This window comes from Hippocampus bargibanti, linkage group LG04 (assembly GCF_051943395.1).
Source record: "Hippocampus bargibanti isolate YZ-2025 linkage group LG04, ASM5194339v1, whole genome shotgun sequence".
NCBI lineage: Eukaryota > Metazoa > Chordata > Actinopteri > Syngnathiformes > Syngnathidae > Hippocampus > Hippocampus bargibanti.
In genome coordinates this window covers 19579222-19606588 of record NC_142737.1, presented here as the reverse complement: position 1 = coordinate 19606588, position 27367 = coordinate 19579222, and the positions used below count along the sequence as shown (strand labels likewise).

Below are 27367 nucleotides of genomic sequence, written 5' to 3'. Positions count from 1 at the left end.
AGGAACAAGCGGCGGTACCTCTCCTTCTTGCAGCGCGGGTGTAATAGTCTCTGGCTAAAGGAGCTACCCAGTGCTGTCAGGGTTGGCAGGAGGGGGTGGGCTGTCCATCATAGCTTTTAGTTTAGCTAGCGTCCGTCTGTTGCCCACCTCCTCCAGAGAGTCCAGCGAGCAGCCCACGACAGAACTGGCCCGCTTGACAAGGCGCTCCAGTCTTTTTCTGTCCCGGGTGGTGATGCTGCCTGACCAGCAGACAATGCCATAGTGGATGGCTGATGCCACCACAGAGTCATAGAAAGTCTTTAGGAGTGACCCCTGAACTCCAAAAGACCTCAGTTTCCTGAGTAGGAAGAGGCGACTCTGTCCCTTTTTGATTAGGGCATCCGTGTTTGTTGTCCAGTCCAGTTTATTGTTAAGAGTAACACCCAGGTACTTGTAAGAGGTCACCCTCTCAATGTCCGAACCCTGGATGTTCAATGGTGCAGGTGAGGATTGTTTCCTGCAGAAGTCCACCACCAGCTCCTTGGTTTTCCCGGTGTTGATCTGGAGGTGATTCTGCTGGCACCAGTCCACAAAGTCCTTTGTCAGTCCCCTGTACTCCCTATCGTCTCCCTCTGTAATGAGGCCGGCAATAGCTGAGTCGTCAGAGAACTTCTGAAGGTGGCAGGTTGGGGTGTTGTAGTTGAAGTCCGAGGTGTAGAGAAATGGAGCCAGGACTGTTCCCTGCGGCACTCCGGTGCTGCAGAGAAGCCTGTCCGACTCACAGTTCTTTACCCTCACGTACTGTGGCCTGTTTGTGAGGTAAACTGTAATCCAGGATGTGAGGTGATGGTCGACTCCGGCATGCCGCAGCTTGTCCCCCAGTAGATTTGGCTGGATGGTGTTGAAGGCACTGGAGAAATCAAAGAACGTGATCCTCACCGTGCTCCCAGCATTCTCCAGGTGCAGCAACGCCGTATGGAGGAGGTTGATGATGGCATCCTCCACACCGATGCTGGGCTGGTAGGCAAACTGTAGCGGGTCCAGTGATGAGCTTGCCAGCGGTCGCATTTGAGGTGAAATGCGTCCGAACTTGTAGATTATGGTCTTTACACGTGTTAGCCATGACACTTGAATTTATGACTCACTTGCATGTATAAATCACAGCCAGGCAGATGGCTAGAGCAGGGGGATATGAGCATGGGGCATCATTGCTTCAATGAATAAATAAATGACTAAATACAATGAATGCCAAGCTTTTCTTTCATTTCCAAAACGCTTTAGCCTCACCAGGGTCGCAGGGCTGGAGCCTATTACAGCTTTTTTTAGAAGGGGGGAAGTCATCCTGAACCAGTTACCATCCCATCGCAGTGCACACAGACATGAAAAAACATCCGTGCTTGCACTCACATGTCGGGACAATTTTGAGTGCGCTATATGTACATGATTTTGGAATGTGGGAAGAAACCGGAGTACTCTGAGAAAACCCACGCAGGCCAGGGAGGAACATGCAAAGATGCCGGTGCTGGAATCGAACCCACAACCTCTGCACTGTGAAGTCGGCGTGCTAACCACTCGATTTAGGGCCGCCCGAATGACAACTTCAACAATCGACTTAATTGTTGGCATTGTTGACATAGTCCTTATTACTCTATCAGGTTATTGGTCACACAATGTCTTCAATGAGCAGATTCTGGACAGATGTTAGGAACTGAAATGGAGGAAAATACCACAAAAGACCATTTTGGACACTGTGGCCATTAAATACTGCAAGTGATTTAAAATCCATTAACATAATTTGAGGTTTTTTTTCCTGGTATAACGATACGAGCAGTTTTGATATAGAATAGTATTGAAAATTAATTCTCATCTCCGAGTGATAGGCACTTAATATGTAAATTAAACGCAAGGAAGAAAATTATCTTACATTTCCCCTTGTAGTCTCTAGTGTTCAGAGAAAAAAAGCTACACATTGTTCTGTTTTGCTACACCTTACTTTCACCAGAACTGAAGACATTTTAATTTAAAAGTTAGAAGTCTGTGGGGCAAAAATGTGTACAAAAGTGTACAAGAGCAGCAAATTGCAGGGTTATTGAATCACGTTGGCTGTACAAAATAATCTACCGTATTTGCACAAAATCTTTATACAAGTGTATTGAATGAACTGAAATGTATGCATTTGGAAGATGATACCATGCATGAGCCTGGTTTCAAGCTTGCACCCATTTTTATAAAAGGTCAGGCTGGGTTATTGTCTTCTTCACTTAAGATAACATGGTGCCCCTCAGGAATCCATTCTGTGAACCAGTCTTTTTAATATGACTTATTCTATACATTTGTTGCTGATCCCATTTAACATCCAGCAAAGAAACACACGGACTGAAGCCAGGTTCCCACACTTACCGATATAATTACACCTATAGTTTGATTTTGCCCCGATGCAAAATATCAACACACACACATCCAAGGCGAGACCTGATTCAGATTTGATCAATGAACCTCGTTGCTTCTGAACCTATTTAATATTTAACGTATTGTGTTTATGTTTTTGGTATGAGAATCATTCGTTGAATCAGAATCAGAAACTTAATCTGTGCAAACTACTTTGTAAGTACATTATGTACCTTTCCACCAGAATGTTAGTTCTAATTTTGGTACTAATTATCTTCTCAATTATCCATAATTGGATATTACAGTGGAGAAGGTATTGAACGATGCAAGTGCTTAGTTTAAATGGTTTTGTTGTACAGTCCGGTATCTGAAATAAATGGAGTTCTGTCGGACATGAGCAGTGTTAAAGTCCACCATGCCATGTGGAAATGGTTGCTGCAATTACGGAAAATGCATCTTCTCACTAGAACGGAATTCGGAATTATCTTGGCCGTGGTTGTATTTTTAGTGTTTATATTTGCATGTAACAAAGTGGAGGTGGAAGCTTCCTTGACGTGGGTTCTCTGTGTATGGATCCAATTTGTGTGGAATTGAGCCCTTGGGGTCTGTGTCATCCATGGCCTTGTGCTGAATTGACCTCATATTTTCTGTAGCTTCGAAAAATGCTGTAATTTTCTGCATTTTCATCTGCCAACAACTGATAATTTTAGTTCAGCTTTCTTTTTTAAAAAGCAGCATATTTGTGCAGTATAATTACATCTGTTAATCTATCTTTTATGTAACACTTTGTATGTTTATGCTAATTACTGAGCCTCATTCTGTGATCAAAGAATAAGTTGAAAATTTAGGACACATCAGTCTAATACACAATATTTCTTTCAGTTACCTCAGCTGCATTTGCATCTCATGCATTTAGATATTTAGAAAAAGTAAACTATATTGCTTTACCAAATTGCATGGAATAACATTGTATGCTCATCTTCTTTATGTTTATGCACATATACTAATGTAGGGGGTTAGAAACGACCTCTGTTATTGTATGTTAGTCGATTAGACTACCAAGTCAGGAGAGGGCGCTACGCGCCTGTGAGTGGAACAGAGGAAGGTGATGTAGGCTCAGCTCACGCATGCGCAGTTGTCATAAATGCCGTTGTGTGAAGCTGATTAACACGGTTGTCTCGTGTCGTCTTTCCTCGTCGTTCACAGGTATTCAAAATAATAAGTGTTAGACATTCTCAAGAAGTTAAAGTAATTGGGGGCTTATTGGGCGATGCTAGATATGAAACCTTGTTTTGTGGCTTTGATGAATATTTTGTGGCTTTGATGAATTTGGATTTTTGGATGTCAATTGTAGTTCCCAGTACAACACACACGAGCGGGCAGACGTGCATAAGCATGTGCGAATGTGGAGGATATATACAATGTATAGATGTTGAATGTATAGATCTACACATGAATGTATTCTGATATTGAAATTGATGTTTTGATGAGTAAGTTGTCATAAATGCCGTTGTGTGAAGCTGATTAACACGGTTGTCTCGTGTCGTCTTTCCTCGTCGTTCACAGTGCTACCTGCCTGTGAAGCGCTTTGGACCGACCCAGGTATCCCCTCGGCCTGAGGCCGGTTGCAATTGGGGGCTCGTCCGGGATTGTGGGCAGAGTGGGAGCTGCTACGAAGAGAACCTGTGCCTAAAGCTTCAGGGAAGCCTGTAGTGCTGTCCGTTCTCCAGAGAGTAGAGGCTTCAGGGGCTAACGATGGCTCCCACAACTCCACGACGGGTATTGATTTTCAAGATCCAAAAGAGACTGTTGGCTTTGAATGTCAATCAGCTACTAACTGTTGCCGGCGCAGTGGATGAGAGTGATACTGAGGACCTTGCGGCCCTTAGTGAACCAGAACTGTTTGATGTGATTATTGACTATGTCAGAGGTGACAAATTAAGACACATAGAAGATGAAGGCATGTCTCAACTCCTTCACCTCGATGACATGATCAGCGAGCTCCTAGATGCCCCGGAGGAACCTACTGGGGAAGGAGCGGACCTGAGAGGAGAAGTTGAGGTTCCATATCTTCCACCGAGAGACATCCACACACCGGGCAGGATCATCGCCAACAGTTCAGGTGGTGCTGCTCCTGAACATGCCGGTTTATCCTCCGGTATGGGGGAGCAGGTGGTGAAGTACACAGATGTAGCTGCTCTGTTTCCACGGAGGGAGTTCAAAATTTATGGTGGTCAGATTTCTGACACCGGGTCTGAACTGTCATACCGTAGCCTGTGTAGACAAATGGATGAGGGACTACAAGAAGGGTTTAGCGAGTCTGAGGTTATCCGCACTGTGTCGAAGATAACTAAACCTGGAACATTCCGAGACATGCTAAGTGATACAGAGGGTCTTACAATGTCACAGTTAAAAACAATTTTACGATCACATATCAGAGATAAGAGCAGCTCTGAGCTCTTCAACGAACTCAGTAGCGCTCGGCAGCGAGACAGTGAGTCCCCACAGCAATTTTTATATAGACTGATGGGTTTGAAGCAAAGAATTATGTTTGAGTCACAACAACCAGGTGCAGATTTTGGTTACGATCAAAAACTTGTCCAAGGTACATTTCTACACACACTCTATCAAGGGCTAAATGAGAAGAATTATCATGTCAGATGTGATCTCAAACCATTCCTTACCGATTTACAGGTTCGTGATGATGTCCTGTTAGAACAACTTACCAAGTCCAAAAGTGAAGAGGCTGAGAGGGTGAAACGCCTCAGTACTGTGACTAAAAATCGATCTGTGAATGTCCATGCTGCTCAAACTAATCAAACTGACCAGATTAACCAGACCAACGTTGACTCTGAATTACAGGCTAACCGTGCTGCCATTCTCGAGCTGACTGCACAAGTGACCGCACTGACCAAACACTTTGCCCAAGTTGTTAAACCTACAGAATCTGCGCCTCAGGTAGATCCAGGTCCGTCCCTGACTCGATCCTCGACGCGACCCCAGACACCAACGAATGAGACTAGGGGCAGGTGTCAGGCCTGTGTGCGGAAGAACATTAAGAGCTGCCCTCACTGTTTCATTTGTGGTCAGGAAGGACATAGAGCTGTGGGCTGTCTGCGAAGAAAGGCACTGGGAAACGGGGAAAGGTCACTGGAGTGAGGCTTCCAGTGATCAATGCCAATGATAAGCCTCCAGTACAAAGCAACTTGGTTGAGCCAGTAACATCCATAAGTCTGACGACGCAGTATCAGTCAACATCAAAAAAACATGTAGCACAACTAATTGGCAAGCGATGTATGGTCTCATGTGCACTCAATGGGGTCCCACTCCAAATGCTGCTTGACTCAGGGTCTCAAGTGACCGTGGTGAGTAGGGCGTGGGTAGAGGAAGCACTGCCCAACGTAACCATTCAGCCACTTTCATCCCTATTTCCGGACCAACTGTTTGGGGTATCTGCAGCGAATGGCACAGCGGTTCCCTTTGATGGATGGGTAAATGTGGGGTTGCAGATACGGAGTGGAAGCCATGGACATGCTGACATACAAGTGCCCATACTAATCAGTACGAGTTGTGTGAATTGTCCTCTCTTAGGAAGCAATGTGATTGCAGAAATGATCAACGAGAATAATGAGCAGGTGGACATTGGAGCCATACTGAAAGAAGCCATGAGTGTCAGTGAACGCACAGTAGAGACCTTGATTTCTGTGCTTCAGAAATCGGGCCCTGATCAGACATTCCTCCAGTACCCTGTGTTGGGAAGAAGGGACTCATTATTCCTGCGGGCAAGGTATGGGAGATGAAGTGCAGAGTAAGAGCATGGGCCAAGGGGGGAACAATGCTATTTGAGCCCAGTATAGGGAACAGCTGCCCTGAGGGGCTAGAGCCGGTCTCCTCGTTAGTACATGTACCCAGTGGGCCGACAAAAATGGTAAAAATTCCCATCCAGAATGTTAGTAAACATGACATTTATCTTCCACAGAGAACTGTTCTCGGCTCAATTGAGGAAGTTACTGGGGTCGTGCCCTTTAAGGAGTGCTCTGACAATCCAAAGCCACTAAACAGTCCCACCGTTCAAAGCTGCGCGGCTCTGACCACAGACAAGTGGCATCCTCCGGTTGACTTGTCACATCTTAAAGAGGAAGAACAGGGGATTGCCAGAGACATGTTGTATGAAGAGTCAGATGTCTTTGCAAGAGGTGATGCTGATATAGGTTGCATTCCAAACCTGCAACTCAAGATCCAACTCACTGACAACACGCCGGTGCAAAAGCGTTACAATGCCATTCCAAAACCCCTTTATCAAGAGATGAAACACTATGTGCAAAACCTACTTCACCATGGTTGGATAAGAAAATCCACTTCAGCATACTCATCTCCTGTCGTCTGTGTTAGAAAAAAAAGATAAAAGCTTGCGCCTGTGCGTTGACTTTAGGGAGCTAAATCGCAAAACTGTCCCTGATCGTCATCCACTCCCACGCATTCAAGATCTGCTAGATAACCTGGGGGGCTACTCTTGGTTCTCAATACTTGACCAAGGCAGCGCTTACCACCAGGGCTTTGTTGATGACAGTTCCAGGCATCTCACGGCTTTCAGCACCCCTTGGGGGCTGTACGAGTGGCTCCGCCTCCCATTTGGCCTAACTAATGCACCAGCAGCCTTTCAAAGATGTATGGAGGACGTTCTTGATGGCCTGAGGGACGAATGCTGCTCTCCTTATCTGGATGACGTGCTCTGCTTTTCAAAATCATTTCATGAACACGTAGAGGACCTGAGGAAAGTGCTTAACCGGCTGCGGGAGCATGGCATAAAGCTACGTCCGAATAAATGTGAACTGTTCAGACGACAAGTGAGGTACTTGGGTCGTCTTGTGTCAAGTGATGGTGTCCGCATAGACCCTAAAGACCTGGAAGCCGTTTTGCAGTTAAAAGAGAGAGAACCACGCAATATAGGGGAAGTCAGAGCTCTATTGGGGTTCTTGGGTTACTATAGATCCTTCGTACAGGACTTTGCCAGGATTGCACGGCCGCTGTTTAAACTGGTAGAGGGGGCCACTCAGCCTGACCAGAGGCCAGTTCACAACACCGCTGCACGCCAAAGGAAAGTCACCAAGTTAGGCCAGCTTCCCTCTGGTAACCCTGTTCAGTGGGGCCCCGAACACAGTGCTGTGGTCTCCCGCCTGGTAGATGTATTGACTGGTCCACCTATTTTAGCCTACCCAGACTTTAATCTGCCCTTTGTGTTAAATACGGACGCATCCAATGAAGGTCTGGGGGCTGTGCTTTATCAGCAGCAGGGAGATAAACTTCGCGTTGTTGCTTATGGATCCAGAACACTCTCACCTTCAGAGAAAAATTATCATCTCCATTCTGGAAAGCTTGAGTTTCTGGCGTTGAAGTGGGCAATCTGCGACAAATTTCGAGATTATCTCTACTATGCACCCACATTCACTGTGTACACAGACAATAACCCTCTCGCGTACGTTCTAAGCACGGCCAAACTCAATGCTGCCGGACATCGCTGGGTGGGTGAATTGGCGGATTTCCACTTCACAATAAAGTACAGGCCAGGCAAGGCGAATGCTGACGCCGACACACTGTCGCGTTATCCAGTTAAGCTGGAGGGACACACAGAGGAGTACACTGAAACTTTGCCCCCAGACGTGGTTTCCAACATATGGCAGGGGGACAAGGCTGTGGCTGAGGAGGATGTGCCATGGATGGCGGCGTTGCAATTCACCTCTGATGGTGAGGATTTTCTTCCGGTGACAGTCCCCGTTATCACTCCAGATGATATCAGAGCTGCTCAGGAAGAGGATGCGTCAATCTCTGAGGTAATGACACTGAAGATGAGGGGATGGAACCCCAATGACAAAGATAAAAGACAAATGGGACCAGAGGCAAGGAGACTAGTACACGAATGGAATAGACTGAAACTGGACAAGGGGATTTTATACAGACAGGCGGGGAAATGGAAACAGCTCGTTCTCCCTAGTAAGCTGAAGTCGACGGTGCTTAAACACCTGCATGATGACATGGGTCATGTTGGAGCTGACAAGGTGATCAACCTTGCAAGGCAGAGGTTCTATTGGCCATTCATGCAGCACGAAATAGAAAACTATGTCATTCGCCAGTGTTCCTGCATTAAACAGAAACGCCCCACCATTCCGGAAAAAGCACCCATGGGCAACATCACTACTAGTGCCCCATTTGAGCTCATTTCGATTGATTATCTCCATCTGGAGCCAAGTAAAGGAGGCTATGAGTATATTCTAGTCCTGGTAGACCACTTTACTCGTTTTGCACAAGCCTACCCGACTAAGAGTAAGTCAGGCAAGGTTGCTGCTGAGAAAATCTTTAGTGATTTTATTCCACGGTTCGCTTATCCAGAGAGACTACATCATGATCAAGGTCGGGAGTTTGAAAACAGTCTATTCCAGCGGCTTCAACAGTTGTCTGGCATTGCGCATTCCCGAACCACCCCATACCATCCGCAGAGCAACCCTGTAGAACGTCTGAATAGAACATTGTTACAGATGCTACGCACTCTCCAAGAAGAAAGGAAAGCTGAGTGGAAAGACTATTTGCCTCATGTAGTTCATGCGTACAACTGTACAAGACATGAGTCCACTGGCTATTCACCGTTCTTCCTCCTCTATGGAAGGTCTCCCCGGTTGCCCATCGACTTAGTTTTTGGTCTGACAGCGGACGAGGAAGTAAAAAGCCGACAGGAATATGCACGTAAGTGGGCCTGTCGAATGCAAGATGCTTACAGAATTGCCTCCGAGAACAGTCAAAAGAGCTCTGAAAAAAGGAAGAAATACTATGACCGTGGTGTTAAAGGCATTGCACTCCAGCCAGGGGATCGTGTACTTGTCAGGAACCTATCTGAGAGGGGAGGACCTGGCAAGCTCCGGGCTTACTGGGAGGAAAAAGTCCACAGGGTCACTGAAAGAATGGGAGATGGACCAGTGTACAAGGTTCAGGCAGAAAACGGAGACAAAACTACCCGTGTGTTGCACCGTAATCTCCTAATGTCTGTCAATGATTTGCCAGTTGAACAGCCAAATAAACAGAAAACACAGCTAGACAGACAGGCAAAGAAGCAGAAAAAACAGCTAGACAGACAGGCTTATAGCAGGGAAGCAGTTGGCCAGGAGTCTGGATATTCAGATGAAGAGGAGGGATGTTCATACAATCTCCGACGGTTACCTGTGTATACAAGGAAGACAGGCAGTCATCAGGTGTCTCAACCTAAACCGCACAATTTAAGAACTGTGGCATCAGAATTCCACCCCCAGGCACTAACTACGGAACCAGAGGATGGCCAGCAGCTAGAGGAAGCGTTTCCCTTGGTCGTACCAGCATCATTACCAAAACCAACACCAGCTGACAGCCTGCCTGCTGAGGGAAGCCCGGAACAACTTGTAATGGATGATAATGAGGGTGATGCAGGAGCGCCGGCGGAGTTGGTGGAATCGGACACCGCGTCACAAAGTGGAATGGAATCGCTGCCACGAAGGTCTACTCGTACTCTAAGACCCAGAGAGATATTTACATATGAACACTTGGGTCATCCATCATACCAGGCTTGGAGACCTGGGGTAAATGTGTTGTATACTTGCATGCCTTACCCCACGACTCATTATCTAGTGCGACCTGAACACTATTGCTACTCTACCCCGACGGTATGGACTTGAATGTAGTTGCAGTAGAATGTGATTGACACCACCCTACGGAGACCAGACAGATGAATGTGCTTCTACTGGTACTTGACTACTTGTTGGTATAGTCAAGATGTCGGGGGACATCTTTTAAAACAGGGGAGAGTGTAGGGGGTTAGAAACGACCTCTGTTATTGTATGTTAGTCGATTAGACTACCAAGTCAGGAGAGGGCGCTACGCGCCTGTGAGTGGAACAGAGGAAGGCGATGTAGGCTCAGCTCACGCATGCGCAGTTGTGTGAAGCTGATTAACACGGTTGTCTCGTGTCGTCTTTCCTCGTCGTTCACAGGTATTCAAAATAATAAGTGTTAGACATTCTCAAGAAGTTAAAGTAATTGGGGGCTTATTGGGCGATGCTAGATATGAAACCTTGTTTTGTGGCTTTGATGAATATTTTGTGGCTTTGATGAATTTGGATTTTTGGATGTCAATTGTAGTTCCCAGTACAACACACACGAGCGGGCAGACGTGCATAAGCATGTGCGAATGTGGAGGATACATACAATGTATAGATGTTGAATGTATAGATCTACACATGAATGTATTCTGATATTGAAATTGATGTTTTGATGAGTAAGTCGTCATAAATGCCGTTGTGTGAAGCTGATTAACACGGTTGTCTCGTGTCGTCTTTCCTCGTCGTTCACAGTGCTACCTGCCTGTGAAGCGCTTTGGACCGATCCAGGTATCCCCTCGGTCTGAGGCCGGTTACACTAACAACTACCATTTCTTTCCCTTCTGGTTGTCCTTCTTATTTTTCAGTTGCCCCCCCACCCTTCCTGAAAAAATATACTGCTAAAACGTTTTTCTTTGAATTAACAAATATAACAACAAATATCAACAAATCTATAATACTCTTGAAGAACAGAATAGTGGAGGTCACAATTCTTTCATGTCTACTATTTGTCTCAGTACTTTCAATCACAAAGGCTCCATAGTGTACGTGTCTGTGTTGGATCTGGTTAGCAAGATATATGAATGTTGACCAATATTTAAATTCCACTATCAAGTACCCTGCTGAGGTCCAATATTGGTTAAGACCTCACTGCTGCTGAAAGTATGAAGACAAGAACAGTCCCTCAGAGATCACAGTTCTACATCATAAACGCAGCAGCAGTCTTTTCGTCATACAACCATAGAATTAAAATATATGTCCCTCAAAGATATTCAATGGCCCAAAGTATTCATTCTGTTGTCTTGCGTTTGTCCTTGCTAAGATGAAGATTAATTTAAAACAGATTCTTTACTGACTGACAGTGTATTGTAGATGTTCAAATACCTGACATGTGTCGCCGTATACTTCCGTATAAGATGAAGATTGTTGAACATAATCAATACAATCTAAAATAATGATTAATGATTGATTGGCACCTCAAAAGCTTTGATATTTAAGTTAGATTTGTTTCATGAAAGTGTTTTTCCGAATGCCATGCCTCCATTTTGAATCAAATTTGCCAATATTAGATAGTTGTTTTATAAACCACATAAACCCTATTTTTAAAAGCCAAGGATGTTGGTTGAACTTGACATGTCTGAGAAAGAAAAATCTGTCAAGCATGAATCTATGTCAATGAATAAAACACCCTTTAAAGCACTTCTAAATATTGATCAAGATGGACGAAGACTCATAAATGTCAAAAACATAACCCTGTTCGCATATTTCCATTTTCGTAATATAAATCGTCTCTGTCCCTCTTTCGACCCTCACCATTGCTAAGGGTAGCAATGGTCCACAGTCTCGTCACCTCCCCATATTGATGACCGCATTTCACTTCTTTTCGAGGTCCAAGACAAATCCCTCCATAAACTTCAACTGTACCAGAATTCTTCAGTCATCATCACAAGAACAAGAACACCCTTAAATTAACTCTCTAGTACAGGGGTGCTCATACTTTTTCAGCATACGAGCTACTTATAAAAACAACCAAGTCAAAATGATCTACCCACGACAAAAATGCAAAACATAATTATTTTCAAATGTTTTAAGGATTCTTTGTATGTACAATGTATGTTGATGTACCTTGCATAACTGAATAAGCCAATATTGCACAACACACATAATAACTACATATACATAACATAATAAATAACTATTTTTTTTTTTTTTTTGTAATTACCTGAGTTTACTTTGATGACTTGCACTGAATTGAATCAGCCAGGGATGCATAGTCCGGACATTAGCTGCTGACAGCCAGCCTCAAGCACATTTCCAAATGTTCATCATTCATGGTGGAACGGTATTTGGACATAATGATCTTCTAGGAAAAGGCTCACTCACATAAATAAGTGGAGCCGAATAATGCAGTCAAGGAGGTAGCACATTTCCTCATGTTGGGGTACTTTTCCTGTGTGAGTAAGTTACAGAACTGTCCATGAGCCATGGACTTCAGCAGTGAGAACACTCACAATCTCCGATGTCTTTCCATATTTGCTGGGTTAAATCCTCAGCCATGGCTTCACAGCGCCGTGTAACTGTCTTGACAGCTGCAGAGCTTTGATTGAAGATAATATCTCTGCCTTATTTTTAAAGTCGCTGAACAAGGAGTCAGTTGCTTCAACGAATGCTTCTTTTACCATCTCTCCGTCTTGGAAGGACTTATTGTTTAATGATGGCGTGACTCACCCGGAACAATGCTTCGGTGGCGGCTTTCGCTTTTGAAGTATGTTGAGTGAAAAATTACTGCTGTCCGGACAACTGGGATTTTAGTTCGTCCACCGTTGTCTTTCTCAGCTGGCTTTTCGGCGTGAAGTCAATGTCGTATTTTCCATGAACAGTCCGAAAATGTCCCTCCACATTTTCCCATTCCGTATGAAAGTAATATGTTTTGCCCCCTTACTTGATCCAGGTTTCTCACTCATTTTGATCACCATGTTTTAGCAAGGGCTTAAAATCAGAGGTAATTTGCTGACGAGCTTGTAAATTTTGCTGCGTATAGCGCCGTTGTTTACGCATGCACGGCGACCTAAAGGTAAAAATTCAGCTGTCATCTGAATGGTTGCCCTGTATGTCAATCAAGTGACGGGACGTTTGATAGGCTGACAAATGTTTTTTTTTCGACCAGTACTACCTCCGCGATCGACCGGTAGATCGCGATCGACGTAATGAGCACCCCTGCTCTAGTAGATATTAATAGATTATATGCAATGAATACAAAATATTGGGTTCCTGGAGCAGCGTGTCATGTATGGTGCAGGCATGTACCCGTGCCATGTAAACATGCCATTATGAATGAAATACAATTTTAATTTGAATGTTTGATGCCTTCTCTCTGATGGGATATTCATTTTGTCTTTGATTTAGTCCCATATTTATTGTATAATTAACAACAAAGAAAAGCTAAAGATTAAGCATCGCATTGTTGATTAACAGCTACTTGTAATTAGTTTTTATCCATCTTTTCATCAACGTAATGAGACAGGGTTGTTTACAATGGGTACCCACATTGTGTTTGGAACAACTTTAATTTCCTGTCTGGGGATGAATGCTGAACATGGCCTTAGGTTAATTTCATTTTTGATTCGATTGTAACTGAGGACATGACTTAGCAGCAAGTGTCTGAATTTCCTTTGCTGCACTCAGGTACCGTTGTTTATCTGCGAACAGAGGAGATGAGTCGACGTCGTCGTCCCAGCATGATATTGCATACATATGCTGACAGTGACATTATGAACAAGCAGTCAGGCCGGTAACTTTATCAACCACAATTTGGATTTGTCACGTTTAAACATTTGATAGTCGCATAGCTTTTTTTTAGCACAGCCAGTCGCTTGTATTCTCATGTATGGATTTAAATTGGGACTCACCGATGGCGCTGCAAGGAAATGTGATTACCAGTTATGCTAAGAAGAGCATGCGTGACTGCACCAAATCTAATTGCCAGAGGGAGAATCCATTGCAGAACATTCTTCGAATGTCAAATATTAAAATAAACAAAAATGCATACTTACATTCATTATAAATGCTGTTTTTTTACATATGCTCAGTACTGTAAGCCGCTATTAAACAACAACAAAATGATGTACTTAAAATGTGTGCCTACGATATTTGTCTATGAAAGAAAAATATTGTCTCATGATTTTTGTCAAGTTTGCCATTTTGATAAATTGTTGGAATATCAACAATTTATCCTGAAATGGAAATTGGAGTTTTACATGATCAAATCCCCCCTTCTTTACATTTCATCCTCTATAATAATCTGTGGAAGAAGCTGTTACCAACCTGATGCAACCCGATTCTCATAAAACAAGGAGGTCGAATGTGAAACTATATACAGATTAGATTTTATGCCAGGAAACTGGGAAGAAATAATGTAACATTTTGCTTGCATTTTAAAACCTTGTTTCAACAACCGGCACTAGGAAAATGCGGTCATCATCATTGAATCATGCAGTGGCTTCATTTTTCTATCAGATCAGAGCGCAACGCTGTTTTGTCAGCTCGAGGCAGACTCAAATTTACTGAGCAACCAGTGATTTAACTACATGCGGTGTCTCATTTTCCTCACATACTGTACTTCTCAGTTTCTGTTCATTCATTACTTTTAACATCAATTGTCAGAGGTCAAAACCTTGTTTGTGCTGCACATTGGACTTATCAATCGCAGTCAATTATTTGTGAAGATCTGTCTGACCAATACTTGCTCCTTTTTATCAATTTAATCAATGCTGCTTCAGTTAAGCCCACTTATTTCATCACTACAGAAGCAGTAGATATTTAGATGGATAAGCTTGTAACCAGTCCTTATTTGTAGATGGATCTTTATGATAAGAGATGCCCGCTCCGAATTTCCCTTGCAGCTCAATGCAAAATTCTTTTGTTTCACTAACGTTTACCTTTTCACCTTTGTGGGCATACATGAATAATACAATGTTTCCTTATGTGGTGAGGCACACGATGTGACATTGGGCAAGGGGAAGTACAGCAAAGTGGATGGTCCAAGTGGCTGAAGACTGAGGGAGACTAACCTTATTCCCAAATCTCATGGGCTTCCCCTGCTGCAGGAAACTCAAGGATTCATGACTGACGAGGTGGTCATGTGTGCGCATGCAATCACAGTGGCTGGCTTGGTGTGGGGCTAAATGGAAGACTAATGAGAAGTGGGTGCAAGGCTGACGTGCTCTCAGGCAACCTGCTCCTTTTCCCTCTACCTGTCGTCCATCACACTGCCTGCTGATACTGGAAGATAGTTGTCCCATGGTGATGGGTCTCGGGGGGGTGCAGGTTCAAAAGAGGAGTGTATTTGTGAGGTGTCTCGCGGCTTGGGATGTGCACAGGGACAAGGGCTGATTAAGGCAATAATGAGGTCTGCCACTTATGCACTCAGACAAAACGCAATAATATATATCCTGTGATTGAGTTGAAATAGCAAAACTAAAAGTGAAATTATTTCATTTAGGGATTGTAAGTGAAATATAGTAACTTAGTGTCACAACAATGTGAATAAATGGCTTACAAATTCAAGCTTAGGCATGATGTTTTCATCTGCACATTTTGGCTTTGTGTCTGTATGTCTGTGTAAGCTCTCAGTCGTACAGGAGTGGTCCATCGATGAGAAGGTTTCTTCAGCCGTCATCTGTACTTTTTGAAGGTGTCTGACGTTACGCCTCCTATCCAAGAGGCTTCGTCAGCGAACTAAAGTCTTACTGGTCGTATATAAATAGGGCCGACTCTTTAAAACAGATGTCACCTTGAAGGCACAGAAGAGATTATGGATTTTTTTGATCACCTCTCTACAAGGACTATTTTACCAGACCCTCAGGCGATATGCTCTTCAAAATCAGCGACATTAATCAGAGGATGCGCGCCTCCAACATTTGTGCTTATCATAGCAGCTCGATAGAACTTGGACAAGTCATCCAAAAACACAATCTGATTCAAATGCAAAATACTAATGTGCAGTTTAAAAACAGTGGCTTCAATATAGAAATGTAACAGACTGATTTTCACCAGCCATCAAACACATACACACACACACACACACACACACGCACGCACGCACACACACACACACACACACACACACACACACACACACACACACACACACACACACACACACACACACACACGCGCACACACGTGCGCGTACACACACACACACACGTTTTTGCTACATGGTGGGGACATGGTGTGCAAAAGTTTGGACCCATGGGAACCCAATTTCAAACATGAAAAAAAACAGATTTATGAAAGTAATAAAAATTGTATTTTAGGTCCCAATTTTGTTTGGCCTGTGCTCACTCAGAAATCACTTTAAAATGGCATAATTCTTGATTTAAATTTTCCAGGTTTTTCGCAACTCCGTGGGGAATCATGTCAAACCCAAACTACCAGCAGGTAGCGCTTATTTTTTTCAAGAGACAATATTTAGAGCCTGTAAGGTCAGCAATTTTGTTTTGCAGGAGCCACGATCGTATATTTTTTGACAATTCTAAATTTTGAACACATAAATTGTGAAGTATTTTGTTCACATGCACAACTGGGTCCAAGCCCCCTCCCATTTTCTGACACGATATCCGACAGAATAATCAAGCATCAGATGTAGGTCTGCCAGGTTCTGTCAGAACCAAAAGTTTGACTGCATCCAGTATTGGACTTTTCAATGTGCTGTTCTTTATTATTTATCTGTGAATTACATCCCATTGGTGCTGCCAGCAAATTTTTGTTTCATAAATGTGCTGAGTTCCAACACTTGGTGTGCTCTTTGTGTAGTTTTTAGATTTGTATATTTAATCTATGGAAAATATCTCTTGTCTTTTAATTACATATTGACTAACAACCTGTGCAGATCGGACCTAAATGACAATGTTTTAATTTTCTCAATTTTCAATCTAAGTTGCTAGAACCAACATACTTGTCTTGCATATTTATTGGATTGGATTTAACTTTATTAGTTTCACAGTGGAGAAATTTACATTTCACAGCAGCAAAGGTATGAAAGAAATGAAAGTAGAAAAACAAAATACAGAGGCTGCTGGAAAGGCAGCCACTGTCGCGGCGCTGTCTTGAAGTCAAAAGAACAAAAAAACTAAATAACAAATAACATGACAATTATAAAATAGATTGAAGAGAATCAAGTAAATTAACACTGCGCACGTACCGATTTCAATGGCAGCCTCCGATCTTTTTAATAATTGAAATACATCAACCTGAAATTTCAAACATTCAAGACATTGTGGTACGTTCAAAATTGAAATAAAAGTGCTGGACAAAATTGGTGTGTCCAGAAGTTTAGTCAACAAATATTCAAGACAAAAAAACACTCAATATGTTGAAATAAAAGCTATTGTCTCTGTGTTGTATTGATATGTATATATGATGTATATATAACATACATAAAAACAATGCATTGTTCCAGCTACCAAACCTAACCTTTCCTTAGTTTCGAACCTAACCATAACTGCGTTTTGCGGACATTCTCATTAATTTATCAACGCGTTTTTTTGCACGAAATATTTAACTCCCTTCCAAGTTCTCCCTTTCAATTCTTCTGGTGAAGCCTTAATGCAGTTCATGCATTCGTCTTTGCCTGGAACCTTGAGAGACCTGATGGAGTCCATCAAGGTTTTCACCACAGCGTGGATTTCTTCTTCTGTCCACTTTTTTGCTTTCATTTCTACTACTTCCTTCCCTATGTAAAATGGGACAGTAAATTAATATTCCTCTAAAAATTAAGACACAGGCCAGTGCTGTCTAAAGTCATCATTGGTCTGTTTTGTAACAATTTTGTAGTTTTTATACATCAAATGACAACACATTCACAAGCCACTAGATAACAGTTTACCTTCAGAGATCTTCACCAGCTCCGCCCTACCATCCAATTTACCTATTAGTAGTAAACACAGAATAAATATATTGAGTTCAACAAAATCAGGAATATGTACTTCATTGCTATGTTCACGGTGCAGGTCTGAATGCAATTCAGATTTTTTGGGTGGGATCAATTTATTTTGTAAGGGTTCACATTACATGAAGAAATGCTTATCTATTTACTACTGAGAAAACATGATTTTAAAGATTCCATTCCGATTTCTATACACCCTCGACATTAACTTGAAGTTGTTCAATACTAAATAAATATCCCATAGAATGTTATGAGGAGGAAGAGATATAGTGCATTTTTTTGTAGGATAACAATACATTATGGTAATTAAAAACAAAAATAATGTATCATATTTCCCCTACCCATACAGTATATAGACCCCTACCACTGATGCTTGTCAGATGATAACTCAGTCACGAACCAAGAGAAAACAGTTTACCTTTTGTTTGCTGTGGTGGAACAGGCACCTTCTTGATGAGCAGCATCATCCCATCTGACCTACCTGCACAAAAAAACAGGTCTCTTGTTTCTATTTATAATTGTATTTTATTTATTGCATTCTTTTTGTGATTGTATTTTATTTATTATAGTACCTAAGCTTGTCTGTGACTGTAAAGTGTCCTTGAGAGCTTTGAAAGGAGCTTAAAATGTAATGTATTATTATTATTATTATTATTAGTAGTAGTAGTGGTAGTAGTAGTAGTAGTAGTAGTAGTAGTAGTAGTAGTAGTAGTAGTAGTATTAGTACATTAAAGTCTCGTTATATCGATATTCTCAGGAGTCGGAAAAAATATCGATATAACCGGACTATCGATATATCCGATCCTGCGGCATGTAAATGTGTCACATGTCGTCGCCGTCCTGGGCGCGCCCCGCCCCTCCTGTCACCTCCTCCGCTGCTCCCTGGAGACAGCCCCTCCCATCATCATGCACCTGGGTTCCCACAGCTGTTGGTCATTCTCTTGATTGTGCCTTCTGACTATATTTGCCGATCGCACACGTCAGTCTCCGTCGGAGTATTCTCAAAGCCACCCTATCTATCACTACCAATTACATCATCCTGCTGTCATCTATGCATGCGTGTCTCAGTAAAGACTTTTGTTCATGAGAATCTGTCTCGCCGTGTATTTTGGATCCAACCTCCCCACTTTCCTTTCGTCACTCGAGCCCTGCCCTCAAGCCTCAAGTGACGTGACAAAATGTTCTCCTTCCGTTCATAGAAATAGTATTGTAATAAGCAGTACTATCGATATAACCGATATCGATATAACGAGACTTTACTGTATTATTATTATTATTATTGTTGTAAATACAAATAAAAAACAACATATGTGTACCATCTGTAATATACCCGACAGCAAACACATAAGTGGATTTCGGGTGGGTACGTTGCTTTCTCAGCATCAGTGACTGCTTGTCCCTCCTCCCACTCTCCTGGTGCAAGATTAGATTAGATCACATTACATTACATTACCCTTTATTAGACTCACAGTGGAGAAATTCACAAGTATTCTGAATTTACAATTATTTTCTGTGTCAACATTAATATCTACTGACATGTATGACACCAATGGTCTACATTTTCGGGAAGGCATTGAACAAAACATATGTTGACCTACAAAAAAAAATTAAGTCATAAACATACCAGATGATTGTGGCGATGATGTTGATGTAGAAGTACATTTTGTCATATCTTTATCGTCCTCATCATCAGTGCCTCACATATCAGTGTCAACACAGTTTTTCTGAGGAACAGAGGAAACACAAATAAAACTTCAGCTGGCAGACCATCGATGAAAAGGTTTCTTCAGCCGTCATCTGTACTTCTTTGAAGGTGTCGGATGTTTCTCTTCTTATCCAAGAAACTTTGTCAGCAAACTAAAAGTCTTCTTTGAGTTTTGTTTGGTACACCTATCTTTGGACCTCATCTTCGGTAAAAGGCAGAAGAGGTGGAGCCTCACGCAGGTTTCTGAGAGACTTTTAGGACACGCATTCACTCCATCTGGTGCCACAGATTTGTTTAAACTTTAAAATTTGTTTATTGGCATCGTCATCACCTGAGATTAATCCTTCACATTCAATAATATTTGCAATTTTCCTAGGGTTTTGGCCTAACTTGAGTGCTAAGGATGGTATTTCAAATGCATTTAATTGCTCATTTAAGCCAACCAACTTCCTCACTGCTTTGATCACATGAGGGAAATTTACTTGGATGAAGAAATCCACCATGTCTGACTGTCGCAGCAGTCGTCTTGTCTCACGCATCTTCTGTCTGATGTAGTCATGTTTTGAGACATCATGCCCATGCTTATTGAAGAGGTGTTCCCCAAATTTCAGAATCACCTTTGCGTTACGCACAGCATTTGAGATTGCATCTTGATGCATAGCAAGCACCGTTTTCCAAAACTGTTCATTTACACCAGGGGTGTCAAACTCATTTCGCATCGTGGGCCACATATGGACTAGGGAGATGTCAAGTGGGCCGGACCATTAAAATTATACCATATTGAAATTTAACTTCTATCCTTGTATAAAACATTTCATGAAAGACCTCATATTTAATTAGACAAATGTGCAATTTACTCTTATCATTCACAAATATGCATTGCAACTGATCCAAGTGCATCGACACCAGGTGTCATGTCCTGACGAGCTGTCACTTTCAGAATGTCATTTAAGTGCTTGTTTGTGAGCCTTGAATGCATTTTTATTTTATTGATATTCATCACTGAGAACATTTGTTCACAAAGGTTGGTTGTCCCAAACATGCACACAATTTTAGCAGCCGGGACTGTTAATTTTGGGTACCCTGGTAGTAGATACTGATAAAATCTTTCCAGACCTACAATTCATTATGTAAACAAGAGCCAGCAAGTGCAGCGACTGCCTGCATTTTAGATGTCAGTCCTGCAGATAATGATTTGATTCCTGAATAGCCTACTCAATTTACTCTCCATTCTATTAAGGCACTACATTCCCAGCCAGTATCTCTTTCAAATGTCATTGACTTGTAGTTACAAAAAAAGGGTGGCAGCACAGTCACTCTATGAAAAGAACAGACGGCTGTTGCTGTAGAAGAAGCAGCCCCACTTCACTTGACATCACTGGCTGGCTTTAATGCCTTTTATCTTATGAGTCTTACAAATGAATATTTAAAACCCACTCATGGTCTTTAAAGATTGCAAAAAGTTGGTTACTAGACAGTTCGATACAGGACAGGTAAACCGTGGCCCACTCGTCTTCTTTCAACTCTTTCCATCCATCTGATGTTCTATGGCTTTTGTAATGGGAACATAACACTGCGATAGTTCAAAGGACTCTAGCCATTTGCCCACCCCCTGCTTCCCCCTGTGTCACCTCTTTCTGTTTGATTTAACAAAGCTGTTATTGTTTTATCTGTGAGTCTGTTGATGTGTCGCCAAGGTGTGCAGAAAGTGCTCTCACTGCTTCCTCTCTAAAGGTCATTGAGTCATGGATGAATTTTGTTCATCAGATGATTGACAGATAATTTTCATCAAAGGAGCAGCCGTGGGTGAGGCATCCCAGAGTACCTGGAAGTGGAGGTGGGCCGGGGGGCAGGAGGGCTTCTCTCGTCTTTGAGTGCTAAGCTACTGTACTCACTCACATATTGTCTACTTGGGTTTGTGGTCTTAGCAATATTTAATATATGTTGTCTTGTTTTATATGTTTTACAGCCTACACTGTATTTGACTGTATGGCAATTATACCTTCAACTGTGTCACCACTTTCTGTGGACTGGGTGAGATGGCTTCGCCGACGAGAGGTAGCTCTTGCTGCTCAGCATGATATCAAGTCTATATTTTGTAATGCCTTTTTTACTGTAACTTTCTTATGGGCCAAGCTAATATACATTAAGTGTCTGTTTATCTCGCGAGCCATCTCTCTATCAAGAAGGAATAGTTCAAATCGACTTCTAATGACTCCTAGGGTAGTGCATACCGCCCTCTCTCTGATATGCTGGACAGAGACCAATGGAAAAATAACCAAAAAACGGTTTAACGAACCTCTATGGCAGGTATCATGCCACAAGATGGGACATACGCATATTTATGCCTGAGTGCTCGTGTTTGTCCATTGACATACACAGGTATATACCTCTTTATACTGTAACATCCATGTTCTTAAAAAAACATATTTTATTTGTATCAACAAAAATATTGATTCTTATAGCCAGACATTAAGTCATCATACTATATTTAGTAAATTTACACATACAAACTGGTCTGTCTGGCCTTTCATTTCCGCACATAATGTGACCATCTGTCAGTCCTTTCACATCCACACACAGTAAAATAATATTCATTCATTCATCATCCGAACTGCTTTATCCTCACTAGGTTCGCGAGGGGTGCTGGAGTCTATCCAGGCCGTCTTTGGTCAGTGCGTGGGGGACACCCTGAATTGGTTGCCAGCCAATTGCAGGGCACACAGAGACAAAAAACATCCATGATCATACCATTTCGACTAGTCAATTGCCTGCCATGAATGTTTTTGGAATGCCGAAGGAATGTTTAAGGAAACCAGAGTCGCCCAATAAAACCCACGTGGGCCCGAGGAGAACATGCAAGGGGAACTCACGACCTCTGCACTCTGAACTTGCCGTGCTAACCACTTGACTACCGGGCCACCGCAATTCAACAGGAAGGGAAAGAAATAGACTTCATATCTGGTAGCTATGAGTAGGCCGGAGCGGATATCGAACCCACGACCTCAGCTCTGTGAAGTCAATGTGCCATTTGATCACTGAGCCGCGTTTGTAAATTAATATACTCACACCTTTATAATATTCCAAATATGTTTTGCAGTCAACTATTCTCTCATAAAAGTATATTTACATATTTAGTTGCACTAGGTTAAACAATGCCAGTGTCATGGAATCTGTTTATTTTTTCTTTACTCTGGGAGATTGTTTGAACAAAGGGATGTCTGTGGATGTACTCATATACCATGCTCTTTTTTTGTTTTTGTGTGTGCACGTGTGTGTGTGTGTGCACATGCGTGCACGTGTGCGTGCGCGCGGTTGTGTGTGTGTATGTGTGTGCGTGCGTGTGTGTGTGTCCATAAACAGCAGATGAGCATGAATGTGTCTCACAGATTCTCTGCACATGGCGACCGAGGATTTGAAGTGTACATGCTTAATCCTTGTGTTGTTCAAGCCCTGTCAGTTGCAGCATGCGTGATATCAAGATTATCTTTTACCAAGTGTGTGACTTTGGAGAGGGAAACATAAATGATGCACATGGCTCTGGTAAATAACAGTGTTCTCGGGAGAGCAGTCAGATGTTAATACCATGCTGACTATTAAGAAGTGTCCCAGAAGGAACTTTTATTTTTGAAGGTGACACAACACAGTTGTAAACAACACATTAGCCATTGATTACAATCATATTGACCATTATGGATTTAGTTTTTAGTCTGAGTAGACCTGAATTGTGTTTCTGTTGTTTGGTGAAGTTGTATTGCACGTAATACTTTTCCCAGTGGCGGTCCGTGCATTTCACATCTAGGCCTTCAGTGAAGTCCTACTTAGTCCGACTTGAACAAATATCCCTCGTAATACCATAATTTATGACACAACGGCTGGAGATATCATTTACAAAAGCACACAATCGTCTACAAAACAGGCTATTTTCCGGAGCAATTACACATGAATAAATCTGCATCAGCAATTAGAACTTGTCACTATACGTGATACTGCAAACACTTAAAAATAAAAGGAAATTTAAAATCATTTGTCCACAAAGTTTTATTAAGTCCACCAAGAATATGCAATCTTTAACAAGATTTTACGCTAAATTACAAAATGTCAGTTTAATATAAGAAAAACAACAAGACGTTCACAAAACGAACTATTTGTTGAAAATAAAAGTGAACAAATCTTTTCCATTTGTTCTTGAGAATAGGCCTACCTACATGCGACAGCGAGTTGTCCTCTCTTTCAGCCATTGTGGGTTAAAAAAGCGAGTAGATATACTAGGTTTTTCTGCTAAAGTTTCCGGGTCTGATCTGTTGTAGCTTGGTTGATTTGCATAGCGCTGCCTCCGCTGAGGGCTGAGGTAAAGTGAGTATCCAATCACAGGACGCGTACATGTCATGTTCAACGCGAGGCCCTCTAGATGGCCTTACTGTGCCAACTCGTGATCTGATTGGCTATCACAACTATATATCAACTACATGTGCCCGTTCATGTACAGCGCACAGACGCCCTCACTGTTGATTCTGAAGGCGTCGGTCAGATTTCATACAGCCTGGCGACACAAGCTAGCTGAATTCTGATTGAATGAAAAACTCTGACCTAAAACTACAACACTGAAAGGAGCATAACCAAATGGATATAATATAACATCAAGAAAACAGTATGTAGAATAATTATATGTATATTGTGAAAAAATACTTTTTTAATGAAATTGACTTTTATTATAATTATGATAATGATGTCTGATTATGTTAGGCCAGCAGAGAAGGCCTTGCTGGCTCTGACGGCCCACCACTGACTTCTCCTCTTCTTTTCCTTTCGGCTTTTCCCTTCAAGGGGTCGCCACAGCGAATCAGTAACCTCAGAGGTATGATACGCATGTTTGTTTTGGTCAAGCTGTTACGTCGGATGCCCTTCCTGACACAACCCTCTGTATTTATCCGGGCTTGGGACCGGCACAAGAAGACTTATGTCCCTTTGTGGCTACAGAACAACGTAATACACATTTAATAAATAAAAAAATTCAATTCAAAATCAGGTAATTATAATAAATTGTCTGGTCTGATTTTATCCTTCATCGGAATGTGTTGGAAAATCCATTCACGTTTTTTTTTTGTAAAGTATTACTAGCCTAAATACCACATTCCAGGCAAAAAAAAATTCAAGTAGCACAGCTTGTTTGATGTCTTGCGACAGCCCATCTTTGTTTTAATCATGATTCAATGTTTTTCTCTGGATTTTTGGTCTGTAGGTTGGTCTAGCCTGGTTAGGGTATTTCAGAATCTGATGTACACCTAACCACACTCTAACTGACTTTGTTCTCCACCACAGAGACTAGATAAATAGATAAAAAAACTGGTGCTTTTATATCTCTACACATTTGTGGAAGCAATTGTCAAAGCACAGGGAAGCAATGGTGTCCAAGACAACTTTTTCTGTGCAATGGGGTAGTGTGGCCTTCTACGAACTGCTTAACCACACAAAGGTCACAGGAATCATTGTGGCTATCCTAACTGTCTTGCCTGTCTTGTGACAGTAGACGGTGCATTGCCTGAATTGCCTGGTTGCCAGGCATGCACATAGATAAACAGCCATTCAGATTCACAATCACAAACATGAAAAACATGGTCAAGCTGTTAGCAAAGTTACCATGTGGACTACAACCTGGTGTTGCATTTTATTGTTTTGTAGCAGACTATTAATTTTACATAGGAAGAAATAAACATCTCTTCCACAGTAATACATTAATAAACAGACAAACAAACAAACAAACAAACAAACAAATAAATAAATAAATAACAGGTGTTTTTTTCTCCCAGGTACTCCGGCTTCCATCCAAATTCCAGAAACATGCATGATGGGTTAATTGAATATCTTAAATTGTGCATATGTGTTTATCTTATTTCATGTATGTGTACTCTACAATACCTGCAACTGGAAGTAGTACACTGCCCGAAGACATCTGGTCCCTTGTGACGATAGCTGATCAGATGATGAGTTCATAGATAGATGCAAAAAAAAAAAGTAGAGTTTGAGACATGAGAAATACAGCCTTGCCTAGTTTCTTGAGTGAAAACCTCCTCTGGGTATGCAACTCTTTAGTTCTCTCGATTTTCTCAACATCGAAAACAGTTGAAAAGGAGAAACAAGTGCACAAGAAAAACTCATATTTTTAAGCAGTTGCCTTGTCGCAGCTTGAAGTTCTTTTGTCTGTGCAGATGCATGGTTAAGATATGCCAATACACATCCGTCAAGATGCACATGTGGAAGCATTTGCTATGTGCTTCCAATCCAAACAGAGGACTCCGGTTCTTTGTACTGATAGTTCATTCTTTAATGTGATTTCACTTGCATGATGAATCACCAACGACACCACCACCGTAGAACTACAAACAAGTGTAAAAATACAGCAATTATTTACACAAACATTTGGACTTTACATCAATGAAATAAAATGTATGCAATAAAATCGTACAAACCACTTAGCCCGGTTTCTGTCCGAAATAAAAGTTTTGGTTTTTGTCCTTTTTATCTTTTCCTTGCCAAACAGTACAACAATAAAGCATGTCCATTCTCGCCGTCTTCTCAGTAAAATGAAACTTAAATAACGAAGCGAGGAAATTAACGCCTGTACCGGAAGTGACAACAACCCAACGTAACGTCAAGAAAATAAAGCACAGCCATCTGCTGGTCAACTATGGAATAGCAGTCAAACAAATGTATCAGCTGCATTTACATGCTGCACTTTATCACTGTGAGTTTTGAAAGTGTTTATTGTCGCACTCAGAATAGAAGACTGAGCATTGGCTCTTTTCTGATCTGCAGATTACCCTGCAGCTGAATGCCCACTGCAGTGCAGGTTGAGCAAATACACACCTTCCAGCTCCCTTTGTTAAATAATCACTTGAATTCAGCCTCCTTTTGGTCGGTTTGAAATCCTCTTTATGATGTAACCCTTTTCAGACGAAATGGAATCTAAATTTGAGGGGGATAAACAGAAAAACGGAAGTGAACAATTAGTATAAATTGTTCTAACGTGATTAAAGAGTGCTCCCTCCTATTATATCCTATGTTTGATGCTGAGCTTGTAATTTTCAGTACTGCTGCCCATTTACGTAATGTCGCAGAAGGGGGCAAAATTGGCTAAATGTAATTGACAAGAGGAAAGAAGCTATTGGATTGTCTGTTTTTTATGCATTGTTAAGTAGCGACAAATGGTGCAATTCTATATTGGTGCAATTCAGCTTCACGATGCTAATATAGTTACATGAAATTGAAACTTTATCTTCATTTTATAAAATCACCCACTTTTCACATTGTTTGTATGCATTTTTTTCTGGGGTGTTTCTTACATTAAGTGTGACAATTTTGACCATACCAAATCATGGTTACCCTCCTAATGGTGTTGGTGGTACGAGTAAAGGTAAATAGATTTTTTTTTTGTGGTAGCATTTGGCCAAATCAGCCAACCTTCCACACACAGACTGCAGAAGTTATACACTTGTATGAACCTGTCGGTGGCGGAAAATGGGTTGGGGACCACTACTGGAGACAAGCTTAAAAAAAACATAAACTTTGAAGAAACATTTTGAGTCACAGCAAGGTACCTTGAATCATGTACTGTAAATCTCCTCCAGATTGTTCTGAATATGCAAAACATTGTAGATAACAAAACAGAATGAACGTGTGATCGTATAGTGATTATTTACAGAAAAAGAGAATACAACAATAAAAACAA

General features: G+C 41.8%; 1 protein-coding gene and 1 long non-coding RNA gene across 2 annotated transcripts in view; one reads left to right on the top strand and one right to left on the bottom strand.

Moving 5' to 3' along the window:
• The window catches only part of LOC148899387 (transmembrane protein 132C), a 146660-nt gene that overhangs the window by 30134 nt on the left and 89159 nt on the right, over positions 1–27367 (top strand). The gene's annotated exons all lie outside the window — the stretch shown is intronic.
• Positions 16973–18611, bottom strand: LOC148899388 (uncharacterized). Its single transcript, XR_016114723.1, has 3 exons — positions 18352–18611; positions 17874–17915; positions 16973–17720 (listed from the first exon to the last, which is right to left on the bottom strand). It is a non-coding gene; the product is annotated as an uncharacterized LOC148899388 (long non-coding RNA).